This window comes from Aquarana catesbeiana, linkage group LG10, assembly GCF_042186555.1.
Source record: "Aquarana catesbeiana isolate 2022-GZ linkage group LG10, ASM4218655v1, whole genome shotgun sequence".
Lineage (NCBI taxonomy): Eukaryota > Metazoa > Chordata > Amphibia > Anura > Ranidae > Aquarana > Aquarana catesbeiana.
Genome location: NC_133333.1, coordinates 162794062 through 162820093, shown reverse-complemented (window position 1 = coordinate 162820093; position 26032 = coordinate 162794062).

The window sequence follows — 26032 nt, the reverse complement described above, 5'->3', positions numbered from 1 at the left end:
GGAACCGCACATTCCACAAACTCACGGAAGGGGGCAGAGTCTACCAACTGAAAAGGCAGCAGTTGAAGTGCTAGCAATTTTGCCAAGCTATCATTCAACCGCTGCGCATGTGGATGGCTGGGAGCAAACTTCTTTCGGCGGTGCAGCAGCTGGGGCAGGGAAATTTGCCTGGTACAATCTGACGTCGGTGTACCAAAAGCAGATTGCCCACAAGTACTTGGCTGTGACACACCTAATTCTACACCTTCATTCCTCTCAGTGCAGGTCTCAGAGAGGACTGAAGGTATAGTGGGGTTGGAGATCTCAGCTGATGAGGAGCAAGGAGAGGTCCTCTTTGTTCTTTGGTGTGGGTCTTTTAGATACGCTTGCCAATGAACTGCATGGCAGGTCAACATATGTCTGGTCAAGCATGTGGTACCCAAGCGGGAGATGTTTTGGCCACGCGAGATACGCTTGAGACATATGTTGCAAATAGCAGCTGTGCGATCTGATGCACTCGTCTCAAAAAAGGCCCACACCAAAGAACTTTTTGAATAATGCGCAGAGACTGCAGCGCTCTGCACATGTGGAGCTTTGGGGTGTGATGCAGTCAATGTGCTGCCCTTAGGCTGGCCCCTGGAGGGCATCCTACCTCGTTGGTGATGTGCCGCCTCCTCCTCCTCCTCCTCTCTCCTATCAGGCACCCACGTTGAGTCAGTGACCTCATCATCCCCTCCCTCCTCATCACTGGAGCAAACCTGGCAGTATGCTGCAGCAGGGGGAGCATGACTGCCAGATTGCTGTCCTTCTTGGGCACCCCCTCTGTCTGCGCTCATGTTACTGCCTTCATCGAGCTCAGTATCATCATCAGAGCCTTCCAATCGCTGGGCATCCTCCTGGAGCATGTGCCCAACACTGTGGTCAAACAGTTCGAGGGACTCCTCAGGAGGACATGGTGGGGCTAGGGAAGGAGTCACTGATGACATTGAGCCGAGGGAAGAGGCCGCTGCTTTGCCAGACAAAGTACCCTGGGCATGGGTGAGAGAGGATGAGGAGGATGAGGACGGCTTGGTCATCCACTCGACCAAGTCTTCCGCATGTTGTGGCTCAACACGGCCAGCTGCCGAAAAAAAGCCCAAGCGTGTCCCACGGCCACATGCTGATGAGGATGCACCATCTCCATGACCAGCACTAGACACAGAGCCTGCTTGCCCTCTCTTATTGGCTTGTGACTGCCTCTCCTTCTTGGCCTTCCAGACATACTAATGGCCTGTAGCTGCACTAAGCTGGGATATATATATATATATATATATATATATATATATATGTACTGATACTGCAGCTAGCAAAATCAACTGCCTGCCTGTAGTATGAGAACACCACCAACCTTCTACAGGTAGCTTTAGCTGAACACTGTGAGGTGGACGCACCCCACTAACTTGTAGGTTTAGCTGAACACTGTGAACAGGACGCACCCCACTAACTTGTAGGTTTAGCTGAACACTGTGAGGTGGACGCACCACACTAACTTGTAGGTTTAGCTGAACACTGTGAGGTGGACGCACCACACTAACTTGTAGGTTTAGCTGAACACTGTGAGCAGGACGCACCCCACTAACTTGTAGGTTTAGCTGAACACTGTGAGCAGGACGCACTGCACTAACTGTAAATAGTCTAGCTGCCTGACTGTGGTACTAATAGGATCAAAAGAACACCAGTAATTTTCTTCAGGTAGCTGTATATACTGTAACAAGACAAGCCTGCCTGTCAGTAGGAAGCTAACAGGAACGGATCTAGCTGAACACTGTGAGCAGGACGCACTGCACTAACTTGTAGGTTTAGCTGAACACTGTGAGGTGGACGCACCACACTAACTTGTAGGTTTAGCTGAACACTGTGAGCAGGACGCACCCCACTAACTTGTAGGTTTAGCTGAACACTGAGAGCAGGACGCACTGCACTAACTGTAAATAGTCTAGCTGCCTGACTGTGGTACTAATAGGATCAAAAGAACACCAGTAATTTTCTTCAGGTAGCTGTATATACTGTAACAAGACAAGCCTGCCTGTCAGTAAGAAGATAACAGGAACGGATCTAGCTGAACACTGTGAGGTGGATGCACCACACTAACTTGTAGGTTTAGTTGAACACTGTGAGCAGGACGCACCCCACTAACTTGTAGGTTTAGCTGAACACTGTGAGCAGGATGCACTGCACTAACTGTAAATAGTCTAGCTGCCTGACTGTGGTACTAATAGGATCAAAAGAACACCAGTAATTTTCTTCAGGTAGCTGTACATACTGTAACAAGACAGTAAGAAGATAACAGGAACGGATCTAGCTGAACACTGTGAGCAGGACGCACTGCACTAACTTGTAGGTTTAGCTGAACACTGTGAGGTGGACGCACCACACTAACTTGTAGGTTTAGCTGAACACTGTGAGCAGGACGCACCCCACTAACTTGTAGGTTTAGCTGAACACTGTGAGCAGGACGCGCTGCACTAACTGTAAATAGTCTAGCTGCCTGACTGTGGTACTAATAGGATCAAAAGAACACCAGTAATTTTCTTCAGGTAGCTGTATATACTGTAACAAGACAAGCCTGCCTGTCAGTAAGAAGATAACAGGAACGGATCTAGCTGAACACTGTGAGCAGGACGCACCGCACTAACTTGAAGGTTTAGCTGAACACTGAGCAGGACGCACCCCACTTACTTTTGTAGGTTTAGCTGAACACTGTGAGCAGGACGCACTGCACTAACTGTAAATAGTCTAGCTGCCTGACTGTGGTACTAATAGGATCAAAAGAACACCAGTAATTTTCTTCAGGTAGCTGTATATACTGTAACAAGACAAGCCTGCCTGTCAGTAGGAAGATAACAGGAACGGATCTAGCTGAACACTGTGAGCAGGACGCACTGCACTAACTTGTAGGTTTAGCTGAACACTGTGAGGTGGACACACCACACTAACTTGTAGGTTTAGCTGAACACTGTGAGCAGGACGCACCCCACTAACTTGTAGGTTTAGCTGAACACTGTGAGCAGGACGCACTGCACTAACTGTAAATAGTCTAGCTGCCTGACTGTGGTACTAATAAGATCAAAAGAACACCAGTAATTTTCTTCAGGTAGCTGTATATACTGTAACAAGACAAGCCTGCCTGTCAGTAAGAAGATAACAGGAACGGATCTAGCTGAACACTGTGAGGTGGACGCACCACACTAACTTGTAGGTTTAGCTGAACACTGTGAGCAGGACGCACTGCACTAACTGTAAATAGTCTAGCTGCCTGACTGTGGTACAAATAGGATCAAAAGAACACCAGTAATTTTCTTCAGGTAGCTGTATATACTGTAACAAGACAAGCCTGCCTGTCAGTAAGAAGATAACAGGAACAGATCTAGCTGAACACTGTGAGCAGGACGCACTGCACTAACTGTAAATAGTCTAGCTGCCTGACTGTGGTACTAATAGGATCAAAGGAACACCAGTAATTTTCTTCAGGTAGCTGTAAATACTGTAACAAGACAAGCCTGCCTGTCAGTAGGAAGATAACAAGAACGGATCTAGCTAATACAGTGTATATATATGTATGCAACACCTGGGATGCATATATATACACAATACACTGTAAGTGCAGCTAACTGACTGACTGTTCTGCCTAATCTATCTAACTCAAATCAAATGTCACTGTCTGTCTCTCTCTCTCTCTCAATGAACGCCGGAACACACACTACACAGGGCCGCCGTGCTGGCGGCCTTATATAGTGCGGGGCGTGTACTAAATCCCCTGAGCCATAATTGGCCAAAGCCTCCTTGGCTTTGGCCAATTACGGCTCTCTGTTCAGGCGGCGCTGTGATTGGCCAAGCATGCGGGTCATAGTGCATGCTTGGCCAATCATCAGCCAGCAATGCACTGCGATGCCGCATTGAATTATGGGCCGTGACGCGCCACACGAATTTGGCGCGAACGGCCCATATCGTTCGCAATTCGACGAACGATCGAACAGCTGATGTTCGAGTCGAACATGGGTTCGACTCGAACACGAAGCTCATTCCTAGCTTGTAAGAACATTTTTGGTTCTGGGCGCTGCCACCAGTGCCTAAGGCCCAATTTTTCAGCCCCTGTCTAACAGGGGCGTGTAATTACAATTTTTGATGCAATACTTTGCAGCAGGGCTCGTTCCTGCGTTCCAACTAGAGTATCTGTGAGGGGTTACAGTGTTGTGGCACCAGCACCAGTGCCTAAGGCCCAATTTTTTAGCCCCTGTCTAACAGGGGGCGTGTAATTACAATTTTTGATGCAATACTTTGCAGCAGGGCTCGTTCCTGCGTTCCAACTAGAGTATCTGTGAAGGGTTGCAGTGTTGTGGCACCAGTGCCTAAGGCCCAATTTTTCAGCCCCTGTCTAACAGGGGCGTGTAATTACAATTTTTGATGCAATACTTTGCAACAGGGCTCGTTCCTGCGTTCCAACTAGAGTATCTGTGAGGGGTTGCAGTGTTGTGGCACCAGCACCAGTGCCTAAGGCCCAATTTTTCAGCCCCTGTTCAACAGGGGCATGTAATTGCAATTCTTGATCTAATATTTCACAGCAGGGCCCGTTTCTGCGCCCACCAAGAGCGAGTGAGGACTTACAGTGTTTTGGCACCAGCACCACCACCAAAGGCTCAATTTTTCTGCCCCTGTTGGGCATGTAATTACAATTTTTGATCTAATATTTCACAGCAGGGCCCTGTGAGGGCTTACAGTGTTGTGGCCACAACAACACCTAAGGCCCAAATTTCTGCTGAGTATATAGGGCAGGCTCCTACTTTCAAACATCCAACTTACAAATGACTCCTACTTGCAAACAGAAGGAGACAACAGGAAGTGAGATGAAATCTACCCCTAGGAAGGGAAATTCTCTCCTGTAAGAGTTAATATGGGAAAAACATTTCTCCTTTCCACTGATGCTTTATCACCAATCCTTGTTCCACAAAAAAATCCAAATTTTCAAAAAACATTTGTCATTGGGACAAAAAGTGAGGTGAAATCTTCTGAAGAGGAGCACAGGCAGCAAAACAAATGTCACAGGGGTGATAACCCTTCCCTATGTTTTCCAAAAAGCTTAAAATAGATTTTTTGGCTGGAGCACACGTTAAAAATGTGCCAGTTCAAAATTACAAACAGATTCTACTTAACAACAAACCTACAGTCCCTATCTTGTTTGCACAGCCTGTATACTGCTGTTCAGAGTACAGAGCCTGTATACTGCTGTTTCCTTTTTTAATTTGGGTTCCCCTTAATATCCATACAAGACCCAAAGGGCCTGGTAATGGACTGGGGGTACCCATGCCGTTTGTCTCACTGATTTTCATCCATATTGCCAGGACCTGACATTACATTAAAGCCGCAAGCAGTTTTAAATGACTTTTTTTCCTTTAAAAATGACATTCTGTGCAGGGACTGTTCTAAGCACGGGAAACACGCGCCACTTTACAGGCATACTATAGACACCCCCCAGGTACGATATTTAAAGGAATATTTCACTTTTTTTTTTTTTTTACTTTAAGCATCATTAAAATCACTGCCCCCGAAAAAACGGCTGTTTTAAAAAGTTTTTTTTGCATTGATACATGTCCCCTGGGGCAGGACCCGGGTCCCCAAACCCTTTTTAGGACAATACCATGCAAATTAGCCTTTAAAATGAGCACTTTTGATTTTGAACGTTCGAGTCCCATAGACGTCAATAGGGTTCTAACGTTTGTGCAAATTTTCGGTCCGTTCACAGGTTCTGGTGCGAATCAAACCGGGGGGTGTTCGGCTCATCCCTACTCCTGATGATAAGGTTCTATCCTACATGACATACATGAAGAATCATCAGGCAATCTATGCCACAATCCCAAAGAAGTACTAGAACACTGGATAGAATGTAGAGATCATCTTATATGATCTAAGAGGGGATTGAAGGCATATTTCGCTTAACCACATCCATTTTTCAATATTCAGTTTCCATTTTGTGTTTTATCCTTTACTCTATTTTACAGACATCTGCATGTACTGGTCATTGTTTTTGTTATCTTTCCTTCTAGATTAATTTCTCATAAGTTACTTCGCATTTCTTGTAAACCACGTGATTTCTCAGAAATGAGGTTGTAATGAATATTTTTGTTGAGTTTCGCTTTCGTCATAAAATGTCTTTGTATGTGATTGGATAATATTAGATAATGTTCAGGGGGGATTGTGCTTTCTGAAAGCCCCCTTTATATTAATTGAGACAGAATAAAGATTTTTAGATTTGCTCGGAGAGACTATGTCATTGTTTTTTATCATTGTCTCAATGGGCTAATCTTACAGGCCTGTGGGGTTGGAAGGTACACCTTATGCAGAGTTATCAAGGGTCTAAAAATATCCTTAGACAATCTACATTTCCTAACACAAACAACTGTGTTTACGCTTTTTAAATCATAATGGCAACAGAAACTACCCAAATGACCCTGATCAAAAGTTTACATACCCCAGTTTTTAATACCATGTATTGCCTCTAGGGATGCCCCTAGGCATGAGTCCGATGTTCAAGTTCGAGTCGAACATCGGGTGTTCGCGGCAAATTCGAAAGCCATGGAACACCATTAAAGTCTATGTGACACTAACATGAAAAACCAGAAGTGCTCATTTTAAAGGCTTATATGCAAGTTATTGCCATAAAAAGTGTTTGGGGACCTGGGTCTTGCCCCAGAGGACATGTATCAATGCAAAAAATGTTTTTTTAATGGCCGTTTTTTTCAGTAGCAATGATTTTAATAATGCTTAAAGTGAAACAATAAAAATGAAATATTCCTTTAAATATCGTGCCTGGGGGGTGTCCTTAGTATTCCTGTAAAGTAGCGCATTTTTCCCGTGTTAAGAACAATACCACAGCAAAATTACATTTCTAAAGGATAAAAAGTCATTTAAAACTGCTCGCGGCTGTACTGTATTGTCGGGTCCCGGTAATATAGATAAAAATCATTGCAAAAAATCAGCATGGGTCCCCCAGTCCATTACCAGGCCCTTCGGGTCTGGTATGGATATTAAGGGGAACCATGCACCTATTTTTTTTTTTTTAAATGACATAGGGATTCCCCCAAAATCCATACCAGGCCCTTCAGGTCTGGTATGCATTTTAAGGGGAACCCTGTGCCAAAATAAAAAAAAATGGCTTAGGGGTCCCCCCCAAATCCATGTCAGACTCTTATCTGAGCACGCAACCTAGCAGGCCGAAGGAAAAGGAGGGGATGAGAGATTGCCCACCTCCTGAACCATACCAGGTCACATGCCCTCAACATGGGGAGGGTGCTTTGGGCCCCCCCAAAGCACCTTGTCCCTATGTTGATAGGGACAGGGGCCTCATCCTCACATACCTTGCCCGGTGGTTGTGAGGGTCTGTGAGCGGGGGGCTTATCGGAATCTGGAAGCCCCTTTAACAAGGGGTCCCCCAGATCCCAGCCTCCCCTATGTGAATGGGTATTGGGTACATTGTACCTTTTACCCCTACACATTCACCAAAAAAGTGTCAAAATTGTGAAGATGACAGTAGACAATTTGGAACAAGTCCTTGATTTAAAAAAAAAAAATACTGTCCCGTGATGTCTATTCATCTTCGATCACAGCGTCCGATGACCCTAGAAAAATACATTTAAAAAACGCAACAACTCCGCCTCCATGGGAGGCTCCCACTGACTGAAGCCTCTTTGTAATGACAGCTGTTATATAGCTGAGGACGGGGGTAACCTGTGATGTAAACGGTGACCACGTCTTCCTCTGATGTCACACTGCTGATTGGCATTCTCAATTCCTTGGATATCTTTTTATATCCCTTTCCTGTTTTATACAGTACAACTACCTTTTCCTGCAGATCCTTTTGCTTTCTCCACGACCCAGAATCCAGAAATGTCAGTGCAGCACTGGATAAAAGATGCAAGGGTCTGTCAGGAGTCCACAAACTAATTGACCTTTTATACACACACTAATTACAAGCAAACAGATCACAGGTGAGGATGGTTACCTTTAATAGCCATTCAAACGTCTTTGTGTCAACTTGTGTGCATGTTATCATGCCAAAATCACCAGGGTATGTAAACTTTTGACCAGGGTCATTTGGCTAGTTACTGTTGTGATTATGACTTAAACACAGTTTATTGATAATAAATGGCTTCAGCCAAACACTAACCATGAGTGAAAGAAATGTTTTTGTGTTATCATTCATATTCTCTGCAAAATGGCCAAGAAATCATAAATTCCACAAGGGTATGTAAACTTATGAGCACAACTGTAAATAGGTAGATTAAATCCTCACCTGAAATATATGAACCACTCTTTTTTATGCAAGTCTAGCTAACTTTTTAACACAAGTCCCCTCCAGTCAGTTCCTGTTACAGGAAGCCCTCCAGTGCTGCAATGTCAGTGCTCTGGCACGTCTAGCTTTACCCAGTCTTACATCCAGGTTCCCCCTGTCGGCCCCTCGAATGGCCAGGTCGTGACCACATCAAACCAGCACATGTGCATGGGAATCACATCACAGCGGCACAGATCGGGTGCCATGCATGTTCGCAGAGCTGGATATTTGTGGCTCAGTGAACGTGGCAGCTGACAGCCAGGAAGAAGCCTTTACGGAAGAAGAGGCTGATAAAGTCTCTTCTGTCATAAAAACCCTGCATGTCAGTACTATTTAAGTAAGTGGGTTTATTACCACTTTAATAATGCCCTAAAGATAATATTTTTGGGTAAAAGAGACATTTGCGACAGAGCAATAACCTCTATATTTCAATACATCTGTCAGAATTTAAAGAAATCAAGAATGAATACAAAGATAATTCCCCTTTAATAAATTAGTAGAACATGCTGGAAGGAATTAATTGCAAAGTGTATTTGAAGGCCTAACTCTGATTTCTTCAGATTTGCAGAATGGTAATCCGCTGGAATGGGCAGGCTGTATATTATGTTTCATTGTGGAGAAATGAAGTATTGCACCCGATACTGTATAATCTTCGTTGACTGCTGGAACACAGTGGGAGATTTCGTTGGAGTATAAAATGTCACTACTGGATCAAGTTCTAATAGAAAGGCACTGACAATTATACATGGCAGCAAAGAATTTCATGTAGCTAATGCCTGTTATATTAACGTAAGCCTGTGGTATCCACTGAAATGTTTCGCTTTTAACTCAACGTAATATTTTTTCCAAAAGCTTTGTTTCAGAATTTTTTTCAAAACTTCCGTGAATCATATATGGTCAGCATTGGTTTGCACTCATGCCTTGAGTTGCAATGAGTTTGTAGGTTGTCCCTGTGTTGGTATGGGTTTCATTCAGGGAATCCTGCCTTTCTGAAAAAATACTGGTAGGGATATTGGCTTCTGACTAAACTCTCCTTAGTATATACTGTATGTTTATTCTATGTGATTTTATGAGGGTGGCAAGAATTTGCATATTAAACTTCACTGCACCAAGGACGCCTAGGTCTAAGATTTAAATAAACTTTTAGTCATTTTAAGGTTAATAATCCATCTCTGTTGGACACCTCTAGGTGTCTGTACATATCCTGAGTTGCCCTCTAGAACAGTGTTTCTCAACTCCAGTCCTCAAGGCGCCCCGACAGGTCATGTTTTCAAGATTTCCTTCAGATAAAATGGCTGTGGTAAGTACCAAGGTAGTGAAACTGATCAAATCACCTGTGAAAAATAATGGAAAGCCTGAAAACATGACCCGTTGGAGTTGAGAAACACTGCTCTAGAGTACCCTAGGAGCCACCATACACAGGGTCCTCTATTATTCCAATAGTCACTTTAGCTCAGAAGTCAGTATTTGCATCAGGGCCGCCATCAGGGGGGTGCAGCCCATACACTTGTAAGGGGCCCCAGCATCTGGACGGGCCCGGACGACTGACAGGGATGGGGGAGGGCAGGGGCGGATGCAGAGGAGCTCCGTGGATGCTCCTGTATGTATGTGAGTCAGCAGGTCTGTCATAATTTGACATCAGCTCTTTGATGCCACCTCTGGCCATTTCCTGCAAGCGCACACCTCTGCATGTGGAAACAAGAGCTGGGACTAGGACCACCTTACAAGTTAGACCCCTTTCATACTGAGGCGCTTTACAGGTGCTACAGCACTAAAAATAGTGCCTGCATGGTGCCTGTAAAGAGCCTCTCCTGTATCTCCCGTGTGAAAGCCCGAGTGCTTTCACACTGGAGCGGTGCGCTTGCAGGACGGTAAAAAAAGTCCTGCAAGCAGCATCTTTGCAGCGCTGTAGGAGCAATGTATACACCGGTTCCTACAGTGCCCCTGCCCATTGAAAACAATGGGGCAGAGCCACCAAATAGTTGGCTTTGCGGGTGGTTTTAACCCTTTTTTGGCCGCTAGCGGGGGTTAAAACCTCCCCGCTAGTGGCCGAATAGCACCGCTAAAATGATGGTAAAAACGGCGCTAAAAATAGCGCTGCTTTACCGCCGGTGCGGTAATGACAAAACATAGGGATTTATTTATTACGTTAGATTTGAGAATGTCTCTTCATTCGAGCAAGCATAATAAATAATACCTGTAATGTTTGTAATATGTGTGTAATGTCAGTTTCTATTTGTTTTTTTGCCAGGCAAATGTACCTTTTCTTAACATTCAATCCTAAGAGAAAAAACAAAAAAAAAAAACAAGGACATTTGACCATAAGACTTACAGGTAAAAAAATAAGCACACCAGAGGTTTTATGTATTAACTAACTCAAGGCTATAGTGGCAGCTGAGAAAACCCCACAATAGGGAAACGACATTTAAATAAAAACAGTGCTCACTACAAATGTACTCTTAAATTCCCAATACAAAAAGTGTCCTTCCAAAGGATTTATAACATTCCCAAGTCCAAAATGGGTCAAGCAACTCCAGTGATGTCCCCTCTGATGAAGCTTCTTTGTGATGTCTCCCTTTAAAGAAAAAAAATACTATATATGGTGCAGTATGTCTGATACCATCAATAAATACCATGTATGTTTATATTGTGCTTACATCAAACAAATTTCAATCAGATACAAATGTGCTCATATATATGTACTCTTACCCTCATGTATCTCAAATAAAGCTTTCCATCATAATCGCACGCGTCTGTCACTTACCAACTGTCCCTAATTTGCCGGGACATTCCTGGGATTTAGACTATTTTCCCGATTTTATTGTTTCCCGGGAAATTTCACAAATTTTCGCCGCCGCCTGCTGCCGTTAGAGGTCCCCGGCTGGCGGAGACATTGTCTCCACCAGCCGCCATTTTCAAGAAGACCAGGAACACCAGGAACATGGCTGGGTGGCTAGACGGAGCTCCTGCGTCCTCCGCCCTGCTCCGCCCCGCCCCACTTTGCTCCAACCACCCCCCGCCCCACTCCACCCCACTGCCGGTCTGTTATGGAAAGGGGCAGGATTCTATTGTAACCACGCGGCCGGCGGAAACCTACTAGGACACCTGATGTAAAGAGGGCACCGCTGGGGACACCTGATGTAAGGGGGGCGCCGCTGGGGACACCTGATGTAAGGGGGGGCTCCGCTGGGGATACCTGGAACATGGCTGGGTGGCTAGATGGAGCTCCTGCGTCGCCGCCCACCCTTCGCCCCGCTCTGCCCCACTTCGCTCCAACCACCCCCCGCCCCACTCCACCCCGCTGCCGGTCTGTTATGGAAAGGGGCGAGATTCTAATGTAACCACGCAACCGGCGGAGACCTACTAGGACACCTGATGTAAGGGGGGGCACCACTGGGGACACCTGATGTAAGGGGGGGCTCCACTGGGGACACCTGATGTAAGGGGGAGCTCCGCTGGGGACACCTGATGTAAGAGGGGCACCGCTGGGGACATCTGTTGTAAGGGGGGCTCCGCTGGGGACATCTGATGTAAGGGGGGCTCAGCTGGGGACATCTGATGTAAGGGGGGCTCTGCTGGGGACATCTGATGTAAGGGGGGGTCCGCTGGGGACATCTGATGTAAGGGTGCTCCGCTGGCTACACCTGATGTAAGGGGGTGCTCCGCTGGTGACACCTGATGTAAGGGGGGCTCTGCTGGGGACACCTGATGTAAGGGGGGGCTCCGCTGGGGACACCTGATGTAAGGGGGGCACCGCTGGGGACATCTGATGTAAGGGGGGCACTGCTGGGGAACCTGATGTAAGGGGGGCTCCGCTGGGGACACCTGATGTAAGGGGGGTTCCTCTGGGGGGACATCTGATGTAATGGGGGCTCCGCTGGGGACACCTGATGTAAGGGGGCTCTGCTGGGGACACCTGGTGTAAGGGGGGCTCCGCTGGGGACACCTGATGTAAGGGGGGCTCTGCTGTGGACATCTGATGTAAGGGAGGGCTCCGCTGGGGACACCTGATGTAAGGGGGGCTCTGCTGGGGACATCTGATGTAAGGGGGGCTCCGCTGTGGACATCTGATGTAAGGGGGGCTTCGCTGGTGACATCTAATGTAAGGGGGGCTCCGCTGGGGGCACCTGATGCAGGGACGGACTCTGCTGGGATAGCTGATGCAAGGACGGACTCTGCTGAGGGCACCTGATGCAAGGACGGACTCTGCTGGGGGCACCTGATGCAAGGACGGACGGCTGGTGGCAGGCGACGTGGCAGGTGACACGCTCAGGGATCCCACTGATTATGGTGAGTTGAATGATTTCATTTTATATTACAATGTAATAATAGAAATAATGCACTTCAATCATCCTGACACCATAACACCAGGTGTTTGGAGTATCTTTATCTGCTGATTGGTAAACTTTCTAGAATACACATATTTCTTTTGTTGTGTAGGATCTGGGGCTGTTGTCCCTCCATCCCTCTCCCCCCCTTTCCCTCTCCATCCCTCATTCATCTCAGACTCTAACCACACCCCTTTGAGCCATGCCTATTTAAGACACGCCCACTATTTTGCGTAAACCACGCCCATTTCTCGCACGCCACATTTTTACATTCCACCTGTGCCACGCCTACAAATGCATGCCCCGCCCCCTAATTATAATAAGACTCCACCTACAGCCAAAAAAGTGTCCCTAAAATTTTTTTTACAATGTTGGCAACTATGCTGTCATTGTTTGTCTCAACCTCTTCTCCAGACAGATTCTTTCCCTCCTCACCTCAATACAATGTGTTGGAAACTCCAAATTATGAAAAAACTCACATATTCTGATATTATAACAAAACTTATTTCACCAACTGCAAAATCAGATTACTCACAAAAGTGCATCTATATGTGCTTGTATCTCTTTAAAACCAGTATCAGATCTCTTGTCCATATTCGTATATATAAGCATCAGCCACTCTGAATCCCTTACCAGGAGCAAGATTATAAGTGCATCCTCAAATAATTCTTTCTGATCAACTTCAATCGCTTCCACATCCAAACTAAAATCATATAAACTCAAAAAAAAAAAAACACATAAAAAAATAAAGTGTAATACCTCTTTAGGGTTTACTTCCTCTTTAAGGTAACCATTTTTACTAAGGGCAGAAAAATCTATCTTCCTTTACTTCCTGGAACTCAGCCTAGAACTCTGAATCTACCTCTTGGAACATGTGACAGGAACTTTCCAGGATGCAGCTGTAAGGCCAGGGTTACATCAGCAGTGCCTTAAAGAAACTAGGAGGTGGAAAAACAGTAATTGTATTTACTAGACGTGTGCAATTTGTTTCATTACAAATTCGTTTTCTAACAAATTAAACAAATTTGTTAATTCTGAAATATCAGAATTAACAAAAACCTGTTTAACAAATTTTTCCTAAAACTCAAAAAAAATCCAAAAATTCGAAAATTCACAAATCAAAAATTCGGAAATTCGAAGATTTGGAAATTCGTAAATTTGAAAATTCGGAAATCCGAAAATAAGAATGCAAATCCGAAAATTCAAAAGAACAAAAATCCGAAAATAAGAATGAAAATCTGAAAATTAGAAAACCGAAAATTTGAAAATCTGAAAATCTGAAAATTTGAAACAATAACTAACTAATAAGAACCAACTATTGAATTTCTTTCAAATTTGGCTGTTAGTGAACATAATGAATATGAATTTCACAGGGCTCTCGTATGGAGCAGAGAGCCAGTACTAGTGCCGCTCATACTTCTGGTGAACTGGCAAGCACCATTCGGCCTATTACATCCTGGTCGTAGACAAACCAGCATTGCAGTAACACTTGGTGACGTGGCGAGTCCCATACATGCAGTTCAAGCTGGTGCAGTGGCTAGCACAAGTAGTGTCCCGCAGCCACCAAGAAGACAAAGACAGGCCCATAGTGTCCTTCCCGCTGCATATGCCAATCCTGATTGGGAGCCCACCACTTCTGGGAGCCCACCACTTCTGAAGCGCCCGTACTTCACCCATTCACTGGCCAACCCGGAATTCAGGTGGAAACAGTTGATTTTACGTCACTTGATTTTTATTCACTGTTTTTCATGGAAGATCTCTATAGATCTATTGTGGACCAAAGCAATTTTTATGCTGGTCAATTCATCACCGCTAATCCCCATTTGACCCTTGCCGGAGAATGGAAACCTATTACAGTTTCCGAATGTAAGACCTTTCTGGGCCTATCCCTCCTCATGGGCATAACTAAAAAAAGTGAGTTGTGGTCATATTGGTCTACTGACCCAATTCACCATATGCTTGTGTTCTCTGTTTCCATGACCAGGGCGCGATTCGAGTACATCTTGCGGTTCATGCATTTTAATGACAATGAACTCGGTCGTCCTCGATGCGACCCTGGATTTGATCGGCTTCACAAAATTCGTCCCCTCATAAACCACTTCAACCAACAGTTTGCAACCTTGTTTATTCCCGATCAAGTTGTCTGTGCTGACTAGTCCCTGATTACGTTTTTTGGCCGCTTGTCTTTCAAACAGTATCTCCCCAGCAAGCGTGCCAGATATGGGTTCAAGATGTATAAGCTCTGTGACAGGGCCACAGGGTATACATATCATTTCATGGTTTACGAGGGAAAAGACAGCCACATGGAGCCCCCCCAACTGCACAGACTACATAGGGAGCGCTGACAAGATTGTTTGGGACTTGGTGTCACCCTTATTCAGAAAGGGGTACCACTTGTACGTGGACAATTATTACACAAGCGTGCCAATTTTTAGTCACCTTTTTGATTGTGGAATTGGCACAGATGGCCCCATGCGATCTAATCATCAGGGCTTCCCCCAATGGCTTGTAGAGTCCCAACATACAGGGGGAGAGAGACTGCTTGAGATGTAATAATTTGCTTGCAGTGAAGTGGAGGGATAATCGGAATGTTTTCGTTCTGCCCTCCATTCATGCAGATACGACAGTCCAAATTGCAATGGCGACTGGTGTTGTTGAGAAGCCCCTCTGTGTCCACGATTACAACCTTAACATGGGAGGGGTGGACTTCAACGATCAGTTGATGGCACCGCACTTAATTGCCCATATCTATTTCAATTGACTCTGCTGAACGCTTATGTGCTATACAAAGTGTCAGGATGAACTGGATCCTTCCTTAAATTCCAGGAAGAGATTATCACAACCCTTCTGTTTCCAGACTGTGCTGTGCCCCAACGTCCCAGTGCAAATGCAATAAGCCGGCTGCATGAGAGACATTTTCTGGATGTCCTCCCTGGTACTCCTACCCAAAGAACACCCCAAAGAAGATGTTGTGTCTATTTCAAGCGAGGATATAGGTGTGACACGCGCTTTTATTGTCCCTCCTGTCCTGATCAACCTGGTCTCTGCATTGTTGAATGTTCCTGTCATTACCACACACTAGTGGAGTATTAGCGTAGGGTACAGCACTGCACAGTTCTAGGGCACACTTTCACAGGGTCTCCAAAGATGCAATTGCATTTTGAGAGACCCGAACCTGGAAACTTTACAGCTACAGTTACAAATAAAAGTGTAAAAAAATTAATAAATAAATAAAGTTAAAAAAAAGTAAAAAAAATAAAAAAATTAAATAAAATAAAAAAAGCCAAAAATAGTTGTCATTTTCTTGTTCTCTCTCTATTGTTCTACTCTGTTTTACAGTATTTTTTGCTAAACTGAAAAGTTTTATTGGTACTATGTTTTATCATGTTTGCTTTGCAGGTATGTCATTCTTTTATACTTTACTGATTACTGTATTTTATTGTTAACAATTATTTTCTTCGCAGGTACGCCATTCAGCTTTAGCACTGATTTAATTATCTTGACAGCAACAGCATTTGCTCTTACGATTCGTAAATCAGCGACTCCAGCGCTGTAGGAGGTGATTTCACCACCACAGTTAAAAAAAAGAGTATATATGCTGAAACATGGGGGCGGGGGTGGAGGGGCAATTGGGGCAATCCGCCCTAACATTAGGGGTGGATTGCCCCCATACTTTGGCATATATTTCTTACTTGGAACAGATTGTTGTTGTTTTATTGAGATAATGTTTTATTGTTACCATTGTTTGCTTTTTAGGTATGCCATTCAGCTGCAGCACGGATTTATTTATTTTGACAGCAACAGGGTTTGCTCTCATGATATGTAAATCAGCAGCTCCAGTGCTGTAGGAGGTGATTTCACCACCACAGTTAAAAAATGAACGGGGCATGTATGCCCATCATTAGAAGTGGGCAGATGCAGGGTGGTATTCTAATGGTGGACATACCACTGATTGATTTTTTTTTTATTTAACCCACAGTCTGCATAAAAAAAAAAAGAACATTACAATATATGCCTAACAAGGTCCAGCGACATACTGGTATGTTTCTGGACTTTGAGTGGTTATACTGGAATGATGCCTGCAAGTTTTGGTATCATCTTGGTATTGTTCTTTTCAGCCAGCAGTTGGCTTTCATGTAAAAGCAATCCTAGCAGCGAATTAGCCGTAGACTGCTTTTACAAGCAGTGGGAGAGAAAGTTTCCACCCCCCCGCCGTCTTCCATGGTTTTCTTGGGCTCTCCTGTCTACTCAGGGAACCCGAGAATGCAGACGGTGCTTCCGCCAGATTACCATAGAGCTGATCGAAGACCAGCATGGCTCCAATCATCTCTATGGCCTAAGAAACCAGAAGCTACGAGCATTTCATGACTTCGGTTTCACCAGATATAAACAGCGCCATTGGGAAATTGGGAAAGCATTTTATCACACCGATCTAGTTGTGGTCAGATGCCTTAAGGGCTGAGGAGAGAGCTAGGTTTAATAGACCCCACACTTTTCAAAAAAGAGTATCTGTCACTACATATTGCTATCATAGTGGAAATTTAAATTCTTGTGATAGCAATAAAAATGATTTTAAAAAAATTAAAAGGACAGAAATAGAGTAGAAATAAATTAAAAAGCAAAATGAATAATTAAAAAATAAATAAATAAAATAAAGCACCCCTGTCCCCTGTGCACAAGCACAAAAGTAGTATTTGTAGCTGCTGACTTTTAATTATTTTTAAATTACCAAAGTTTCTTTTCAAGAAATGCAAATGATTCTTGTAAGCATCACTGTATAATTCTATTAGGTTTGATTCACAATGATGCGATTTCAGATGCAACTTGGGTTGCATTGAATCACATGAAAATGGAAACATTTCCTCCAATCAATGCGCACACGCAAAACGGGCACGCGCACGGTGTATATTGGCACCAGACGGACCATTTAAGGATGCTTTTGCCTGTGCTCTATGCTGACTTGTCTTCAGCTGTTCCCTGTGTCCTGTGTACCTCCAATTTGTTCCCTTGGTTGCTGACCCGGCTTACTCCTGACCTGATCTCAGATCCTGCTTCTGTCTTTTCATTAGTTCCTGACCCGGCTCGTTCCTGACTTTGGCTCTGCTTCTAATTTGGTACCTCGTTGCCTGCCCATTATTGACCCTGGCTAATCCTATGACCATGCTTCTGTCTCTGATCTTGGCTTACAACCCCATTCGTGTGTCTGGTTGTCTGCTGCTGAATGTTCCTGCTGCAAGTCTGGCCCCGCAGCACAAGTGGAGTACTTCCTTAACCTCAGCTAAACTGTGCATGGCTACTGTTCCTGGCCTGATGGTTCCCTGCTGCCTTGGAGCTGCATCTCCTGCTGCAAGTTTCCCGATCTACATCTGTAGGCACTCGTGTTCCTCCTGTCCCTCAGCACCCTCTGTTTCACTCCCAGTGGGGCCTGGGCTGGAGATACAAGAGAGGCCAACCTCCTCATTTCAGTCACCTCTCAGGTATATGACAGATCCTGTGTTACTTTGGTGTGATTCACATGACATAATCGCACTGCAAATCATGTCAAAATCGTATCACAGTAGTGTGAGTCAAGCCTAAAGCAGAAGAAGAAGGTTCCTACCCTCGAAATTGGCCAACCATTGGAAGTGTCTTACCTATGCTGGGATTGGCACAATGGACCAGAGTGTTTGTTTGGATATTGAGGAGTTTTATATTATGTGCTGTTTGTGAGTACATACAGTATCTCACAAAAGTGAGTACACCGCTCACATTTTTGTAAATATTTTATTATATCTTTTCATGTCACAACACTGAAGAAATGACACTTTGCTACAATGTAAATTAGTGAGTGTGCAGCTTGTATAACAGTGTGAATTTGCTGTCCCCTCAAAATAACTCAACACACAGCCATTAATGTCTAAACCGCTGGCAACAAAAGTGAGTACACCCTTAAGTGAAAATGTTGAAATTGGGCCCAAAGTGTCAATATTTTGTGTGGCCACCATTATTTTCCAGCATTACCTCTTGGGCATGGAGTTCATCAGAGCTTAACAGGTTGCCACTGGAGTTCTCTTCCACTCCTCCATGATGACATCACGGAGCTGGTGGATGTTAGAGACCTTGTGCTCCTCCACCTTCCATTTGAGGATGGCCCACAGATGCTCATTAAGGTTTTGCAAAAGAAAGACTTTAGAGCCGTTGTGTGAGGGGTTAATAACTCACTGACTCACCAGTAGGGTGTGGTTATACCTAAAAAGCAAGAGCAAAAAAAAAAGGGGGGGGGCGACATTAATAAAGAACATACTGTCAAAAAGTAGGTAATAATAACCATGCAGTATAGTTACAAAAGTTTATTGGTAGAACAAATATAGTGCAGATTTCACACAATACCACCTTCCAATATGGAAAAATTTAAAACATTACATACATAAAGACATGATCAAAAACAATCCGGATAGTTGCCCAGCGTGCTGGAGGATTTCTAAGCTAGATCCAGGAATGGAAAACAGTTGATAGAGTATAAGAGTATTGGATCAAGATGTAAATTGGATCAATGGATACAATGCATCTCAGACAACGTCAGTGGAGAACTGCAGGGTGGTAATATTGACAACTACAGCAATGCCTTATGGTGAAAGACTGAGATTACCTCATTGGGGATTGAGGTCATATCGTGTGGCAAGAATGGTAAGTATTCTGGGTCATAGGACTTGACATGGACAAGGATTAGGTCCAATGGGGAAGTACTAGTAGACTAGTATCAATGTGATAGCAAAGTGATATATTCCATTGAATCTGCAGTCCATAAGTAATCAGGTATACTCATTAAGTAAACAGAGCCAACATAAGACAAGGATGGATGAAGTTGGAGGCTAATCAGAAATGAGGTATGATGGTCAGTATAAAGCTCTTTAATACACAGAATCAATCAACCACCTGATAGTCTCTTCATCCAATCTGATAATTATCTCAGAAGACTAGATAATGCTGATTTAGCAGTCAGCTTAACAGGAGTTAGCAGTATGGTAATACCGTGTGTAACAGTCGCAGAGATATACTGCTCTGTTACAGTATGTCACAGTACATGTTGGTATTCATGGTTCCCTAAATGAACTGTAGCTCCCCAGTACCGGCAGCACTCATGCAACCCCATACCATGACACTCCCACCACCGTGCTTGACTGTAGGCAAAACACACTTGTTTTTTTTGTAATCCCCACCTGGTTGCCACCACACACACTTGAAGCCATCTGAACCAAATAAGTTTATCTTGGTCCGATCAGACCATAGGACATAATCCATTTCCTTAGTCTGCCTGTCTTCAGCAAACCCCTTCAACCTCTGCAGCAATGCTGGCAGCACTCAAACGTATATTTCCCAAAGACAACCTCTGGATATGACGCTGAGCACGTGCACTCAACTTCTTTGGTTGATCATGGCGAGGCCTGTTCTGAGTGGAACCTGTCCTATTAAACCACTGTATGGTCTTGGCCACCGTGCTGCAGCTCAGTTTCAGGGTCTTATCAATCTTTTTATAGCCTAAGCCCATCTTATGTAGAGCAACAATTCTTTTTTTCAGATCCTCAGAAAGTTCTTTGCCATGAGGTGCCATGTTGAACTTCCAGTGACCAGTATGAGAGCGTGAGAGTGATAACACCAAATTTAACACACCTGCTCCCCATTCACACCTGAGACCTTGTAAAACTAACGAGTCACATGACACCGGGAAGAAAAATGGCTAATTGGGCCCAATTTGGACATTTTCACTTGTGGGTGTACTCACTTTTGTTGCCAGCGGTTTAGACATTAATGGCTGTGTGTTGAGTTCTTTTTGAGGGGACAGCAAATTTACACTGTTATAAAAGCTTTACACTCATTACAGTACACTCACTAGCATTGTGTAATTTCTTCAGTGTTGTCACATGAAAAGATATAATAAAATATTTGCAAAAACGTGAGGGGTGTACTCACTTTTGAGAGATACTGTAACTGTATCATTTTTTCAATATTTTTTTTTTTTTAGGTAATACGCAAGGCTGGTGCGCCCTCTGTTTTTTTGTTTTTCCAGTGGTCTCTTTGGGCTTCCCCAGTCCTCAGTTTGCTTCAAGATGTCAAAGACCTAAGGTCCTCTAGTGCTGGAAAATTCACCTTGAGTGCAGGAGGTTGTTTGGTTTATTCACCTATGATAGATACCTCAGCCAAATGAAATATTGCTGGATATTTCATAAATGTACCATTATCCTCCTGACTGCAAGGATCATCAGATCAGTGAGTATATTTACTTTTTCTGTTTTGCAACATTATTTATATGTGCCACAGTGACTAATGTATCTACCTACCACACAGTATTACCAATCTCAGAATTGACATGAATATTCAAAATACACTGATGCTTATTTAATCTGCAAGTTAAAGCAAGTGCCTGCTGAGTTACATTATTTATATCCTTAAGAACACATGACAAGAAGAGAAAACACCAACAGAAGAATGGCTATGCAAATACTTAATTGAATAGACCCCCTTAGTAAATTAAAACAAACAGGCAATTATTTAACACAAAATGTAATATACAATCTGTAGTACAAGCAAACCATATGAGCTATTAAGAAATTATATTTAATTGATTTGAGAGTTCTAAACCGAAAAACAAATTCTATTTGGTTGCTATTGGTAATTGTGCATCATTATTTTCACAATGTCATTAGTCTGAGCATAGGCCTTATTCTAATATGCCCAGGTATTTGTTTGTGTAAAATGACATCTAACTATTTGCACCACTAACCCCAGAAGCTTATCCAGCTTCCATTCTAAAGAAGAAGCTTAGCATGCTCTCTAGTAAGAGAGTCTTTTGACCTTGTTGTTCACTTGTCTGACCATTTTAGCCTGACATGTCATATGGCTCAGAAGCAAAAATAATCTTGCACCCTCGCCTCTGCCTTTCATACCTTTCATTGCTTTTCGAATACGTAATGCAGGGGAAGTTTTGCTTTTGTGTTTAGTTGCATGCTGAGAACGGTGTGAGTTTTGCCAAGGGATAAGTATTATTGACAGTACTTACTGTTGCATCATGAATAGTTGGAACTGGGAACTGGGTGATGTCAGATCTTTTGCAGTATATATGAAATCCTTTACTTTCCTTGACTCCCACCCACTAATCATCACTGAACTTTTATGCTAAGTAGTCTGGGGTGTGTGCCCCATTGGTAGTTAGGGTTGCCACTTTTTCTTTAAGCTAAACCCAAACACTTTAACAGCTCACAGTACATTTTTGTTTGTTTTAGTATACACCATAGGATTGTAACAGACCTGGGACACCTTTGGGCACTCCAAAGAGAATAGTAATGCGGCGCACATAGTGACCCCTCACCCTCCTGTCAAGCCTTGTTTCTGAGCCACATTCCTGTCTGAATAACGTGTCCAGGTTTCAGGTGGACTGAAACCTGGACACATGATTTAAAACCTGGATTGTCCAGGTGAATCCCAGACAGGTGGCAACCCTTTTGGTAGTGTTCAGTGGTGTATGTCCCCTAAAGCTCACCACACATTAAAATCTGGTTGCACAACCTCATTTAGCTCTGCCAACAACTATGTAGTACATGGGCCTGCCTGATTGGATATACATTTATTAGTTTGGGTATGTCATTATAATACATAATTTTGTTTAATCTAACATTGGTTGTACAACAGTTGAATGTACATATATATTGTATATTCACATATTATATATTTATAAAATGCCTGAATTCTTTCCTAAGGCCTCATGTATACTGCATACAAACAGGGTAATATGGCACATCCTGGATATGGCTAAGTATTACTAACAGATGGGTATGGGGGAAATTAACAAACTGGGCAGTAAAAGTCCATATAAACCAATAAGTCCGTGTAAGGAGAACAATATTCTGTCCTTGGGAGGCTGCCAGCTCAAAAGTTAGAAGAGACTCTGGAACATAGAAAGGGACAAAGAGCCGCGCCTTCTAATGTACACACGAGCGGACGGACCGAGTCCAGCGGACAATTCGACCGTGTGTGGGCTTCATCGGACCTGCAGCGGACTTTTTTGGTCGAAAATCTGACGGATTATAGATTTGGAACATGCTTCAAATCTTGCCGACGGACTCGAGTCCGGTCGAAAAATCTGCTCGTCTGTAAGCTAGTCCGACGTACAAAAACCGACAAACCGTATTGGCAACTTCCTTATTTTAGTCCGGTCGTACGTCATCACGTACGAATCCGTCGGACTTTGTTGTGATCATGTGTAGGCAAGTCCGGTCATTAGAAAGTCCGTCGAAAGTCCATTGTAACTCCGTCGAAAGTCCTTCGGAAAGACCATCGGACCTTTGTTGTCGAAAAGTCCGACCGTGTGTACGCGGCATCAGTGTAGCAAGTTTAGTATTAAATGAATAAAAATAACCATAAAAACACTCACAAAGGAGTGATTTTGTCCAGCATTGTGTATATAGTAGTATTCATCTGCACTTGTCCCAGGGTGATGCCTGGTGTCACTTGCTGGTGGTGGAGGTCCATGATCTGGCTGCGATCTGGTCACACTTTTAGCTTACAGCGCTTCCAGATAGCTGAATTGTGGATCGACGGTACAAAGCAACGACATCACTTCCGGGTGCAAGGTCAGCGGGTGGTGCATGCATGCTCCTTCCTCAGGCCTTGCTGGTGGCCATCTTTGAGTGGGTTTATAAGTACCATACAGGTACATATAATAATACATATGGTTCTGAGGGCAGCATTAGCCTTTCCGAATCAGCCCAAGCGCTGCCTCCTCCATGTTACTCCCCTTCCTGGGTCTTTTGGTTGGAAGGCGGAGGGGAGGGACCTGGGATTCGGTCAGGCTACTGGGCCGGGCCACCTCCTGGCTGCCACTTACCCCCGCCACCCCCTGGCTGCCACATACCCCCTGCCACCTCCTGGCTACCACATTCCACAGCCTCCTCCTGGCTGCCACATTCCACGCCCTCCTCCTGGCTGAGGCTTTCCTGTGTATGAAAAAGGGACAGAGTTTTATTTTTTTATTCATCAATCACACATAATTTTCAGCTCATGATTGTAGCAAATTGAATGTTAACAAATAGAAAAGACTATCCTTCTGACCCCCAGCATTTTTCATTCTTGTCCCAAACATTTTTGGCCACTACTGTCTATTGATATGTAAAACACTTTATTAAATCAGCAATTAGTGATCAATAATAACATCTAGTTAACATAATTAATTTTACAACAAAAAATCTGTACAACAATGCTATACCTGGCTCAAGCTGGGCCCCTCCACTTCTTCCTGGCTGGAAGGCCCAGGTTGGACATCAGAAGCCTCAGCTGTGGTGGAAGGAAGCATGGAAGGAAGAGTGGAAGGTAGGATTGAGAGTGACTGCCTGACTTCAGTCTGGTCTGACAGAAAACAAAGTCTCTGATAGTACCACAGCCTGTGGACATAAATGGCATCTGCTGCTGCTCCTGATCTCATGGAATCCTGGATCTTATTGCGCTCCCTATTATAAGTGCTCCTCAGCCCACCAATTTTGGCCTTCAAATAGGGGATGGTTGCTGTGGGGATCTGCGGCTTCACCAACTCAAGCAGTTTCTCCAGCGCTGCCTGCCTCTTTTGTTTATGATTATAATGCGGATGTTTCACCTGCCACAGACAGGGCAGCTCCCTGTACTTGTCTATGAATAGGGGGAGGAAGTTGTGAACATTGAAGCCATCCATTTTCTCTGCAAGACACAACACATGACAAACCCTAATGTCAGGCTAAACTCTCCTACTCTTATCCCAGTATAGGCCTCAATCTAGAGGCAGTATAGGCCACTGATGCACCAAGTTAAACTTGTACCTTTGTTAGAAGGATCGGTGCCTCCGATACTCCTTCCTCCACTCACAGATCGTACATACGACGCATGCGTGTTACACTTTATATAAACTGCGCATGCGTGAAACTCCACCCGCCCTTGACGTTCTTTCTAGTCTATTCCCCGCCCCTTATCTTTCGGCGCAGTGGGAGAGCACATGGCGGAGAAAGATCAAGTGCATGCAGAGAGCAGCAACGACGAAAGCCCGGAACCACGAACGTACTGATCCTTTATAGAGATAGTGGAGATGGTGGACATCTTGAAGAGTGCCGACTGTGATGGGAAGCATGGACCTTACCCAAATCCAAATGTCAGAAAGGCCAAGATCATGGCTAAAGTTGTGAGAAGTCTGCACAGGAATTTTGGGGTACGACGATCCACTGTTGTACAATTTAAAATGGCAACTTTCATGTTCAAGGGCACAGTAATCGTTCATAGTAAACATTGTTTTTTCGCTCACTAATACGATGTTTTTGGTAAATACAGGTTAACTACATTTGTTCAGGCCTATTTGTATTAAGAGAAGTTTATGACATTGTTGTCTAGATGGGTTTGTGCTAGAATGAAATCAAACTTGATTCAGTGTAAGGAGAGGACACTCAGCAGCTGTTTACATATCAGGAGCACTAGTGTGGGACACCAGAACAAATTTTTTAGGGTGTCCCACACAGGTGCTCCAGTGGATACTAGGGGTGTCTCCATGAAAAGTGTACAAAAAAGGTAAGTATTCCAGCTTTAGAAATGGAAAAAACTAATGTCTTCAGCTTGGAACTCTGCCAAAAAAGACAATTGTACGATACTTTCAAGCAATGTTTCATATTACTATTTCTGCCCTCAAATATCTGTGTTCTAAGTATACTTTTTTTTTAATCACATAGGGGAGAAAAGACTTGGGACAGCTGAGGACACCAGGGACCCCCCACCTCCAAAAGAAAAGCAAATCCCCACACCACAACCAGAAGATGTGGAGGAAGGAGAGGTTTATGAAGTGGGCAAAATAGTGACCACAACAGGTAAGTGTCTGAGACCACAGCTTCAGGTAATAGATGGATGCCTGCATATTTATAATACATGGTGTGTTTTTTTTAATTTTAGGTGATGTGGATGTTGTGGAAGAAGATTTGCATTTCACAAGTGCAAGTGCACACGTCCTCATCGGGGAGATCATGGTGTGCAATCGTGATTTACAAAATATCAAGGAAGACATCAATGATGTGGAAAAAAGACTCAAAAACATCATTGATGTTTTAGGCAGAATCTAAAAAAACCCTAAATTCTTCTAGTTTGTTTGTATTTTTAGTATTTTCACACACTTTAATTTATTTTTAGAAAGCCAAAATTTGAAGATGCACACAGTGGGGGTTATTTACAAAAGGCAAATCCACTTTGCACTACAAGTGCACTTGGAAGTGCAGTCGCTGTAAATCTGAGGGGTAGATCTGAAATGAGGAGAAGCTCTGCTGATTTTATCATCCAATCATGTGCAAGCTAAAATGCTGTTTTTTATCTTCCTTGCATGTCC